Source organism: Sciurus vulgaris, assembly GCF_902686455.1.
Source record: "Sciurus vulgaris genome assembly, chromosome: 12".
Lineage (NCBI taxonomy): Eukaryota > Metazoa > Chordata > Mammalia > Rodentia > Sciuridae > Sciurus > Sciurus vulgaris.
Window position 1 is genome coordinate 31,689,517 of NC_136473.1, and position 13,334 is coordinate 31,702,850.

Genomic DNA, 13,334 nt, shown 5'->3' on the forward strand with positions numbered 1-13,334 from the left:
TCAAGTGATAGCATATCCAGTTCAAGTGATAGCTCTCCTCCTTAGCCATTTGTTATAGACTCACACATGGAATGCACAGTGGAAGGATCAGTTTATTGTGGTAAAGCACCCAATCAAATAGCAGAATGAGTTTTTCCTTTTCTATGGGCTTATAGGTCCAAGGCCTTACCTTAAGAGTTCACCGGCAGTGTCAGTTTGTTTCCTGTTTAACATCTACTCTTAATTTCTGAATGAAATAGTGTTAGAATTTAAAGGGTAGGGGGAAAATATGAAAATGAATGACAGTGCTGGTAGGTTTGTGATAAATATTTGAATGACTAAAATTTCAGAGGCACTTTAAAACTTTTTGTTCTATTATTTTAATAAATAGGTCATCTATAGAACATACTTTAGTGAAATTTCTCAATGAGGAAAGCCTACACTGAATAGGATAGATGCTATTATGTTTTTTTTTTTTTAATTGTAAGCAAATGGGGTACAACTTGTTTCCCTGTATATGAAGTTAGATGCTGTTATTTTTGTGGTAGTTACTTTTATTGACTACATTTTCATTTTCATCTTGGGCTATATTCTATTTTGCATTTATAGAACTCAAAAGTAGTTTTGTATTCACATGCTTTTTGTTTTTTCCTTTCATCTCTTCTCTTTATTATATAGATTCAGTGAAAAGGAATGTCTGTAGTCTTAAACCCACTAGGTTACTCATAAAAAAAAAAAAAAAATGAAACAAAACCAAAAGCAACACACACACACACACACACACACACACACACACTCATGAAAAACCACTTTTGATGGAAAAGGATTAAAAAGTTCTTGAGTTAATTTTAATGAATTCATTTTTTATAGATTTTTAAAAATTTGTTCTAATTAGTTATATATGACAATCGAATGCATTTTAACACATTGTATATATATGGAGTACAACTTCTCATTCCTCTGGCCATACATGGTGTAGAGTCAAACCGGTAGTGTCCGGAGCCGGCAAGTCAAGCCCCCTGCCTTCCCTCATGTTGAGCTAAGATGGCGCCCTCAATCAACAGAGATTTAAAACCCCCTCCTCTAAGTGCTTTCCCTGTTACTGAGACAAGAGATAAACAGGGACAACCCTGGAGGCACCACACTGGCTTTGATTTTACTATCATAAAAGAATTAAACACTGCTGTATGGGGCTACAGCGCCATACACCCTTGCTATTTTAGACTCCATAGCAGAAAATTGGTTAACACCAAAGGATTGGAATTCTTTAGTTAGAGCCACCCTGACTGGAGGTGACTTCTTGCTTTGGAAGTCTGAATATTTTGAAAATTGCAAAGAGACAGCTAAAAGAAATCAACAAGCGGGAAATGGGTGGACTTTTGATATGCTCACTGGAGCAGGTGATTATGAAACCACAGACAATCAGATGCTGTATGACCCTGGAGCATATGCTCAGATACAGGCAGCAGCCAGTAAGGCCTGGAGAAAATTGCCTGTTAAGGGAGACATCAGCATGTCTCTTACAGGAGTCAAACAAGGCCCTGATGAGCCCTTTGCTGACTTTGTTCACAGACTTATAACAACGGCTGGTCGTATTTTTGGCAGTTCTGATGCAGGTCTTGACTATGTCAAGCAACTTGCTTATGAAAATGCCAATCCTGCATGCTAAGTCGCTATAAGACCATACAGAAAGAAGACAGATTTAACAGGATATATTCGTCTGTGCTCAGATATAGGACCTTCTTATCAGCAGGGCTTAGCAAGGGCGGCTGCTTTTAGTGGACAGACAGTGAGGGACTTTCTTAATAATAAAGACAAAAACAAAAGGGCCTGTTTTAAATGTGGCAAGGGCAGACACTTTGCCAAAGACTGCAGATCAGATTTACACAAAACTCTTGAGGCCAAAATACCTGGTCTCTGCCCTAGGTGCAAGAGAGGAAAACATTGGGCTAATGAATGCAAGTCCAAAAGAGACTATCAGGGAAATCCCCTTCTGCCACATCAGGGAAATGGGAGGAGGGGCCAGCTTCAGGCCCTGAAACAAGCATATGGGGCAGTCAGATTCATTCCAGCCAACAGCAGCAACAACAATCCATTTCAGACCTCAGTAGAGCAACCCCAGGGAGCGCAGGATTGGACCTCAGTTCCACCTCCCATGTCGTATTAACTCCTGACATGGGCCCTCAAGCCTTGAATACTGAAATTTTTGGCCCAGTGCCCTCAGGTTATTTTGGCTTAATTTTAGGAAGAAGTAGTTCTACCATGAAAGGTTTACAAGTACTCCCAGGAGTTGTAGATCAAGATTTCTTGGGAGAAATTAAGATCATGGCTAAAACAGATAACAACATTATTACTGTTACTCAGGGAGAAAGAATAGCACAGCTGATACTGTTACCATTAGTTCCAACCAAACACCCAGTTCAAAATCCTAGGAGAGGATATGGAGGTTTTGGATCCTCTAATGTATATTGGGTACAACACATAACTGATCAAAAACCTTCTTTGACCTTTACAGGTCTAATAGATACAGGAGCAGATGTGACCATAATTAAACAAGAGGATCGGCCTTCTTCTTGGCCTACCACAGAAACTATGACTAATCTTAGGGGTATTGTTCAAAGTACAAATCCAAAGCAGAGTTCTAAATACCTCACTTGGAGAGACAAAGAAAACAACACAGGTCTCATTAAGCCTTATATCATACCTCATTTGCCTGTTAATTTGTGGGGAAGAGATCTACTATCTCAGATGAAAGTAATCATGTGCAGCCCCAATGAAACGGTTGCTGCCCAAATGCTATCTCAGGGATATACACCAGGAAAAGGGCTAGGAAAGGCCGAAAATTGTATTTTACATCCCATTCCCAATGTAGGACAGATAGACAGAAAAGGCTTGGGAAATTTTTCATTTCGGCCATTGACATGCCTGCACCCCAACTGTGTGCAGATCCAATAACTTGGAAATCAGATGAACCAGTTTGGGTTGATCAATGGCCGCTAACTTCTGAAAAACTTGAAGCTGCTCGAATGTTAGTGCAGGAACAGCTAACAGCCGAACATATCATAGAGAGTAATTCTCCTTGGAATACTCCTATATTTGTAATTAAGAAAAAATCTGATAAATGGAGATTACTAAAGGACTTAAGGGGTGTCAATGTCACTATGGTGCTCATGGGAGCCCTACAACCAGGGCTGCCATCTCCTGTAGCCGTCCCTCAAGGATATTTTAAGGTAATTATTGACCTCAAAGACTGTTTTTTTACTATCCCTCTACATGTAGATGATCAAAAAAGATTTGCTTTTAGTCTACCATCAATAAATTTTAGAGAACCTATGAAAAGATATTAGTGGAAAGTATTGCCACAAGGGATGGCTAATAGTCCAACCTTATGCCAAAAATTTGTTGCTCGTGCCTTACAACCTATTAGAGATTCTTGGAAACAAATGTATATTATTCATTATATGGATGATATACTCATAGCAGGACAGTCAGGAGAACAGGTATTACTATGTCTCACAGCTTAAACAGCAGCTGACTGCAGTAGGATTACAAATTGCTCCAGAAAAAGTTCAGCTACAAGACCCTTATACTTACCTAGGCTTCTTGCTCAATGGGCCTAGGATTATTAATCAAAAGGCAACAATTAGGAGAGATCGTTTAAATACACTTAATGACTTCCAGAAGCTTCTAGGTGATATAAATTGGCTTCGACCATATCTTAAAGTAACCACAGGGGAGTTAAAACCATTGTTTGAGATGTTAAAAGGAGACCCTAATCCACAATCATCCAGGTCTATATCTCCTGATGCATTAGCTGCTCTTAAAAAGGTGGAGGATGCTATTGCAGGTCAATTTGTTACCAATATCGATTATTCTCACCCCTTAATGCTCATTATATTTAATACTTCCATCACTCCAACGGGTCTTTTCTGGCAAGATAATCCTATTATGTGGATTCATCTTCCTTCCTCACCCAAAAAAGTGCTATTGCCTTATTATGATGCAGTAGCTGACCTGATTATCATGGGGAGAGAAGATTCTAGAAAATATTTTGGAATAGAACCATATAAGATTATTCAACCCTACACCCCATCTCAGGTCAATTGGCTGTTACAAAATACTGACACCTGGCCTATAGCTTGTGCCTCATTCACAGGTGATATAGATAATCATTATGCACCAAATAAATTGGTTCAGTTTTGCAAACTACATCCTTTTGTGTTCCCTCATATTATTAGAAGGGAGCCCTTACACAGCGCTCTTGTTGTCTTTACTGATGGGTCATCCACAGGAACAGCTGCTTACACCTTCCTTGATAGAACTGTCACTTTCCAGACGAAATGCACATCTGCCCAACTTGTTGAATTACAGGCTCTTATTGCAGTTTTATCTGCCTTTCCCAATCAACCCCTTAATATCTACACAGACAGTGCCTACTTAGTGCACTCGGTGCCACTCCTTGAAACTGTCTCTCAGATCAGACATGTTTCTAAAACAGCATCACTGTTCCTTCAATGTCAGACATTCATCCATAATAGAGGGGAGCCTTTGTTTATTGGACACATCAGAGCTCACTCTGGCCTTCCGGGGCCATTGGTTAAGGGCAATAGAATTGCTGACACAGCCACCAAAATGGTTGCAGTAGCTTTTTCAGATAATATTAAGCAAGCTCAAGACACTCATAACCTACATCATTTAAATGCCCGCTCTCTTAGGTTACTCTATAAAATCACTAGGGAACAAGCAAGGCAAATAGTAAAAGGCTGTACCATGTGTGCTACTCATCTACTGGTTCCACATCCAGAAGTTAATCCTAAAGGCCTTGTTCCTAACATGGTGTGGCAAATGGACGTTACCTATTTTTTAGAGTTTGATAACCTAAAATATATTCATGTTTGCATAGATACATTTAGTGGATTTATATTGGCTACACTTCAGGCTGGAGAAGCAATGAAACATGTAATTGCCCATCTATTACATTGCTTCTCAGTCTTGGGCATACCTAAACAAATTAAAACAGATAATGGACCTGGATATGCAGCAAAAACCCTCCAAACATTTTGTGAAAAATTACAAATTCAACATGTCACCGGAATTCCTTATAATCCTCAAGGCCAAGGGATGGTCGAGAGAGCACATCTCTCTCTTAAAACTACTATTGATAAAATAAAAAAGGGGGAATGGTACCCAATCAAGGGTTCTCCCTGTAATATACTCAATCATGCTTTACTCATTCTCAATTTTTAAAAAATGGATGATCATGGGAAATCTGCCGCTGATCGTTTCTGGCACCCAGAATCTCAAAAACATTTTGCCACGGTAAAATGGAAAGATCCATTGGATGGTTCATGGCATGGTCCAGACCCAGTCTTGATCTGGGGTCGAGGCTCAGTCTGCATCTTCTCTCAAAAAGCTGATGCAGCCAGATGGCTGCCAGAGTGCCTTGTGCACCAAGTTAATGAAGTTACCTCCTCCAGGGATAAACATCATCCCTGAGAGTCCTTTCTTCTCCTTCCACAGGAATGAACAAAACATTGCTTCTCTGGATGATGGCTGCCTGTTCACTGCTCTCCTACAGCCACGCAGGGTTTGAGGACCCTGCTAAGGCTCGTGAGTATTTACTGGAGCTTAAAAACAAACCATGAGAAGTGCTGTTTCTATGCCAACAAGTCAGGAGTCGTTAAGGACAAGATCAAACAGCTGCAAGAAGACCTAGAAGAACGCCGACGAGCACTGGCTGATAATCCACTATGGACTGGATTCAGTGGACTCCTTCCCTATCTCCTTCCCTTCTTAGGTCCCCTCCTTTGCTTGCTGTTTGTCTTATCTATAGGTCCTTTGATATTCAACAAGATTATGGCTTTCATCAAAGCTCAAATTGAGGCTATACAGGCAAAACCTATTCAGGTTCATACCATCGACTGGAGATGATGGATTGTGAAGGTGCAACATTTGATCAATATTAGATCCTAATAGACCATCACCCCTGTGCGCTGAACTGGTCAGCCAATGATGGGTAAGATTCGTGGGAGCACATACCAACCTAAGACAGGAAATGAGGGCTAGAGCCTCATTATCCAATGACGGGCAAGGATGTTGCTCTGTCACGGACAACCTGACAGGCGCAGTTCCCGAGGGATTGTCACTCCAGCTCTATAAAATAAAAAAGGGGGACCTGTCCGGAGCTGGCAGGTCACGCCCCCTGCCTCACCTCATGTTGAGCTAAGATGGCGCCTGCCAGGTGCTGGCGGGGCGTGCCTCTCCCTGCACACATAACTGTCAGACAATACCAGGTGCATCAGACTAGATTGCGTGGTGCTTCACAACTGGCCAACTACACTTCCTTATTCAAGTTCTGGCGCGCAGACTAGTCTTGCCTTCGCACACTTTCCCCTGATTGGTTTTTGTACTTTATATTAACTGGGTTTATTCCCCTAATAAATGAGACTTGATCAGGCTTTTGTCTTGTCTCCATTTCTCGTGTCTCTTGTCTCTCCCAATCCCCACTCCCCCCTCCAGGTTCCCGTTGAAGTCCTGTGGGGCGGGACACGGTAGTATAATCATACATATATATAGGGTAATAATGTCCTTCCCATTTATGTACCCCCTCCCCTCCCTTCACTCCCCTCTGCACAATCCAGAGTTCCTTCATTCTTCCCTACCTCATCCCCAGTATAGATCAGCATCTGCTTATCAGAGAAAATATTTGGCCTTTGATTTTTTGGGTTTGGCTTAATTTTGCTTAGCATACTCTCCAACTCCATCCATTTACCTGCAAATGCCATAATTTTATTCTTCTTTAAGGCTGAGTAGTATTCAATTGTGTATATATAACATAGTTTCTTTATCCATTCATCTATTGAAGGGCATTTAGGTTGGTTCCACAATTTAGCTATTGTGGATTGAGCTGCTATTGTGAATTGGGCTGTGTGTAGGATGCTGATTTTAAGTCCTTTGGGAATATGCCAAGGAATGAGATCACCAGGTCAAATGGTCCAAGTTTTCTGATACTGCTTTCATGGAAAGCAGTTTTCTCCATACTGCTTTCCGTAGTGGTTGCACCAATTTGCAGTCCCACCAGTAATGTATGAATGTATCTTTTTCCCCACATCCTCGCCAATACTTATTATTGCTTGTATTCTTGATAATTGCCAGTCTGACTGGAGTGAGATGAACTCCTAAACTAGTTTTGATTTGCATTTCTCTAATTACTAGAGATCTTGAACATTTTTTCATATGTTTGTTCTTCTGTGAAGTGTCTGTTCAGTTCCTTAGCCCATTGATTGATTGGGTTATTTGTCTTTTGGTGTTAAGTTTTTTGAGTTCTTTGTATATCTTATAGATTAGCACTCTATCTGAGCTGCATGTGGTAAAGATTTTTTCCCATTCGTAGGCTTTCTCTTCACATTATTGTTTCCTTTGCTGAGAAGAAGCTTTTGAATTCGAATCCATCCCATTTATTGATTCTTAATTTTACTTTTTGCACTTTAGGAGTCTTGTTGAATTCATTTATTTTATTTTTTACAGGTGCTAGGGGTGAAACCCAGGGCTTCGTGCATACTAGGCAAATGTTCTACCATTTGAGCTACACCCCAGCCCAATATTTTGGACTTAATGTTGGTGAGAAATCATGTATCTTTTTTATAATTTTTTTAGTTGTAAGTGGACACAATACCTTTATTTTATTTTTATGTGGTGCTAACTATAGAACCCAGAGTCTCACATATGATAGGCGAGCACTCTACCATTGAACCACAACCCCAGCCCCCATGTATCTTCTTTTTAGATAGCATTCATTTATATAGTTTTCTAAAAACAAAAATTATTCACCATAATGGAGATATATTCCATGCTTGTATAATTATATCAAAATGGATTCTATTGTCATGTGTAACTAGAAAGAACCAGTTAAAAATATTTTCACTAAAAACAGATAAATAATTAATATTAGTGATTGTTATTCCTACTAGACTAAGAATTTATTTCATTCATTTAGGATATAGATATGTATATATACACATCTGTGTATATACATACATCTGGATATACATGTATATATGTGTGGGTTTATGTGTATGCATGTACACACATGTATACATATCACACACACATACATACATACTGGGCAGTCACATTGTGCCAGGAAATATGCTAGACTATACATAGACTTTCTTTTGTTTTTGTTTTTGTTGTTTTAGTGATAAGTATCCAATCCAGTGGCTCATGTATGCCAGCCAAGAATTTTAACAGTGCCCTGCATCCCCAACCTGATACATGGACTATTAAATTATAGTTCTGCTTTTCTAAGTTTCAATGAGTGAAGAAAAGGTACTTGAAAGTGCAGAGGGCTGGGGGTGGGGAGCTTATTGCTAGAGCTCTTGTGTAGATAGGCAAGGCCTTGGGTTCCTTCTCCAGTATTGAAAAAAAAAAAAGTATAGTCCACGGGAATCTATCTACCTACCTGTCTGTCTATATGCAGGATACTATGCTGGAACATCAAGGATTGTGGTTTATGTTGTTGGTAGAGTGAAATAAGAAGTATTGTCAGGGGAGGATTGAAGAGACTTCTGAAACATCATAGGACCTGAAATAGGTTGAAGTTTCTATTTCTCTTAAAAAATAACTATATTCTTGGAACTTGTGTATCATTTTAATTTGCTATGCTAATATTTTCAAATCTGAAATTTGGGACTCTTAAAAGAGTCCTGTTTAGGTAACACCTGGGTCTTTTAGATGTCTTCAGGCAGGCTTTTTTTTTTTTTTTTTTTTAACTATACAGAGTAAAAGTAAAGGGTCATTTTTGCTGAATATGATGGCCTATGCCTATAATCCCAGCTACTGGGGAGGCAGAGGCAGGAGGATCACAAGTTCAAGACTAGCCTTGACACTTAATGGGGCCCTGTATTAAAATAAAAATAATTAAAAAGGCCTGGGGATGTGGCTCTGTAGTAGAGGGACTCTGAGTTCAATCCCCAGTACCAAAAAAATAACAAACAGAAATTTGTTGTTTTAATGTGGACATTGCCTACTTAATATTTGTTGATAGATGTAGCTGCAGTGACCAGCAGATATGTTTTTGTATAGTAGATTATGTGTACTAAACTTCACTCAGACTTGTTCAGGGGAAAAAAAAAATCAGTGGGTTTAACCTAATCTTACAACTGGTAGGAAATGAAGATAGAAAAAAGGGTGAAATAACTTTCTCACAGTCACACCCTGATGCATTAGAAGCATAGCTAGAGATAGAAACTTGAGTCTACTGATTTGTATATGGGTGCCCTTTATTATTTGCATTTGGACATTCAGCATTGTAAGACAATAGAGTAAAAACTGTTAAAAAACTGTTGTAGGCTCTAAGGCCTTCACTGATGAGGTACTCTGTTGATATAAGGTATAATCCTCTAATAACTGAACATCTGTTCTTCCTTGGGCTGGGTGAAGGGCGATTGTTGGCCAAAGTGAATCAGATTTTCTTGAGGTAACTTTCATTGAAACTATTCTTCTGGTGGTAGACAGATTCCAGATAGATACAGGCTTGTTTCTCAGCTGTTGACTCTTTTCTTGTTATCTGCCATTATATTTGCTTCTTTACTATCCTCTACTATTTTGTGGGTGTCTTGGAAATTACCAGGGGTTTGGTCCCTAGGATTATCCCTAGGGAAAAAGTTCTTTGACTCTGTGCATGTATTTGGATCTTTTAATTGCCAGTTGCCTTTAAAGCAGGTGATCATTTTATCTGTAGCCTTCCATAAAGATCTTTTATTTTTAAACCATAGGATGAGAGTTGTCAGCTCTGCAGGAAGGAACAGATGTTTCTCACTTTTTACTTCCTTCAAAATGTAGGGAGAAAATTTAAGTTAAAAGGGATTTCCATGGCACATGTTTGTGTCTCTTTGATAGATATAAAAACCTTTAGCAATGTGGGAGATCAAAACATTATCTTGCTTTAGCTATTAAGAATATTACTCAGGGGCTGGGGAGACAGCTCAGTCAGTAGAGCACTTGCCCTGTTTAAAAAAAAAAAAAGAAAATATATATATATATATATATATATATATATATATATATATATATATATAACTCAGCTTTAAAGAAGAATGAAATTCTGACATTTGCTAGTAAATGGATGGAGTTAGAGAATATCATGCTAAGTGAAATAAGCCAAACCCAAAAAAACAAAGGCTGAATGTTTTCTCTGATAAGCAGAAGCTAATTCACAATAAGGTGGGGGGAGGAGGGGTGAGAGAAGAATAGTTACTTTTTATTAGGTAGAGGGGAGTGAAGGGAGGGGAAGGGATATGGGGGTAGGAAGAATAGTAGAGTGAAACAGACATTATTATCTCATGTACATGTATAACTGCATGCCTGATGTGATCCTCCAATATGTATAATCAGAAAAAAAAAAGAGAGATTACATTCTATTTATGTATGATCTATCAAAATGTACAAATAGAATAAAATTTTTTTTTAAATGCACAAAAAGGAAATTAGAATGTCTAAACCTATTCCACTTAGTTGTAAACCTGTGTGGCCCCAGAAAAATGGGCCTAGCATAATGTTGTTTTTATTATTTAATCTGGAAAATGATTCTTACAAAAAAATCATTCTACCAAAAATGTCTTTTCTCTATGGTATTTTAATTATGTCTTTTTTGCTTTGCCAATGAAGCAATAGCTGTGATGTTAGAAAGAAGGAAAGGAAGAAAGAAAGAAAGAAAGAAAGAAAGAAAGAAAGAAAGAAAGAAAGAAAGAAAGAAAGAAAGAAAGAAAGAAAGAAAGAAAAGAGAAAAAGAAACCAATGACCAGGCAAGGTGGCTTGTAACTGCGATTCCAGTTCCTGGGGAGACTGAAACAAAAGGATTAAGCCCAACCTTGGCAACTTAATGAGAATTGCGGGGGCGCCTGGCTCTCCTTGCAGTGCTTGACAGAGTTCCACTGAAGGATGATTGCAAAGACTGATCCTAAAAGGATTGCATGCCAGATGTATGCCTCCCTAGCTTGGATGTTATTCTGTGGAGTTTTCCTAATAATATATTACTTACTTCAGCCTGGGGATCTTGCTAGAGGTGATGGGAATAATTCTACAAATTTCCAGAAAAACATCATGGAGACAAAACACATGTTGAAACCCTGTGATGTTAACCTCACTACAGAAGAATGTTTTTATTTTGTTAAAATCAAGCACTGTATTTACTGGCACAGCCAGAACCTGTTGGGGCACAGAAACTTATAGATAACAATGTTTTTCCAAGTTCTAAGCACAAAGCACCTCCCACAGTAGCTACTAGATATGGACCAGCTTATTTTATCAATGGCAAGCCCTGGTACCCCCCTAAAGGCAAGCCCTTAGAGAAGGTAGATATAGATCTCCCCCTGTCTCCTAAAGGGTGGTTTAATCCAGATGATGGTTTTGTTTATGTGTGGTGATAAGGTAAAAGAATAAGGTTTCACAACATTCCTTCCTTCCTACAAAGAATAGGTCACCCCTATAATAAACATTGGTACACAATGCCCCGTTCTGGGAAAAAAGAGCTACATAAGACAATGTAATCTATTCAGTAAAAAAACGTGGCCACGAGAACCACTGCCACCTCTGCCCTCCTGTAACCCTTCACTCAGATATTCACTTAGATATTAACCAGATGGACCTAGTAGAGGTGGTCACATGACATTATTTGTTTATCGCTTTACCGCAAAAGTAATAGGAATAGTCTTAGGTCATATAGAGTTTAGATATTAAGGAAATAAACATTGTATTATCTCATTGACTTAGTTAAACATTTTTAAAATAATTGTGATTAGGTAAGGATAATCTGTAAGTTTACTGTTTTCTCATAATCTTTCGGTAAAAACAATTTCTGCCTATGCTTTGGAAACTTCTTTGATTTTATTAATTACAAGCCTGTCATGAAAGCCTGAAGAAAAATGTATATAAACCCAGCCTTCCCCATAATAAAGTGGGATTGATTGCACCAGAACTAGAGTCTGGGTCTTTCATTCTCCATCCATCGCTAACGCTGTCTCCTCATGCCCGTTTACCAGTGTGGAACCCATGGACTCCTGCTAGGGCTGGATCCCGGCAGAGAATCTATCTTTAAAATAATAATAATAATCATAAGGGCTGGGGGTGTATCTTAGTAGTAGAGTTCCCCTGCTGGACTTAGTCCCCAGTACTGAAAAGGAAAAAAAAAAAAAAAAAAAAAAAACAGAAGAAAAAAGAACTTGATGATGTTATAGGTCATTGTATTTAAATATTCAGTTAGTTTGTTCAAAATGCATGTTTTACAATGATCATTAGAAAAAAAAAGAGGTTCATTTACACATTAAGTATAACAGAAGCTTGTTGCAGAAAGTTTTTTTTTTTTTTTTTTTTTCTTTTTCTGTGGTGTTGGCCATTGAACCCAGGGCCTCACACATGCTAAGCATTTGCTCTATGTCTGAGCTACAATCCCAGCCCAGTAATGGAGTTTTTCGGTTAATTAAAGTTTGGATATCTAACATGTAAAATGTGTGATGCTAAATTGTTTTTCATTTGTTTTGCTGCCTTTTTTTTTTTTTTTAATGTGTTGGGGACTAAACGCAGGGCCTCCTGCATACTAGGCAAGTGTTCTAACACTGAACTGTATCCCCAACCTGTTAAATCACTTTTGATAAAAATCTTTCCTAGTCAATTATATGTTTATCTGTCTTTTTTTTAAATACATGGAATTAAAAAATTTAATCTTTTTTAAATGACTTAATGTCATCTTCAGACACATTGTTAATATCTTATAAAAATATTAGTGATGCCCTCAACAGCTATTTAAATGTGTAGGCTAGTGGCCTCAGTTTTTGTGTCTGTGTAGTTTCTTGACTCTTCCCTGTGGCTAGCTATTTATTTTTAGAGATATATTTAGTGTCTTCCCTAGCATCCCAGTTCCTCATAATTTGGTTTTTCTCATCAATTTGTTATTGGCTTGTAAAGTCTAGAATTGTGATGTTAACTGTATTTATTGCATTTCTGAATGCCAGGGCCCTGTGTTAGTGCATTACATAATTATCTCTAATCCTTTCAACAGTCTTGAAGTATAACCGCTCATGCTCATTTTTCTTATGAGCAAACCGAGGCTCAGACAAGTTAACTAACTTGCCTAAGGGTATTAAGCTACTATGAGACCCACCTAGGAGATGTCCTTTAAAAACCAAATCTGTTGCTAGTGTGTATAAAATAAAACTGAGTGGGTTATTGAGTTTTTGTAGGACTAGTAATTAATTGAAAGCTTCTATTTTAGAAGTTTGATTTTGTGCTACTCATGTTGGCCTTTCTAAAGGTTAACTTGATTTCAGTATCAGTAGAAGAAGGACCCACTCTAGGAG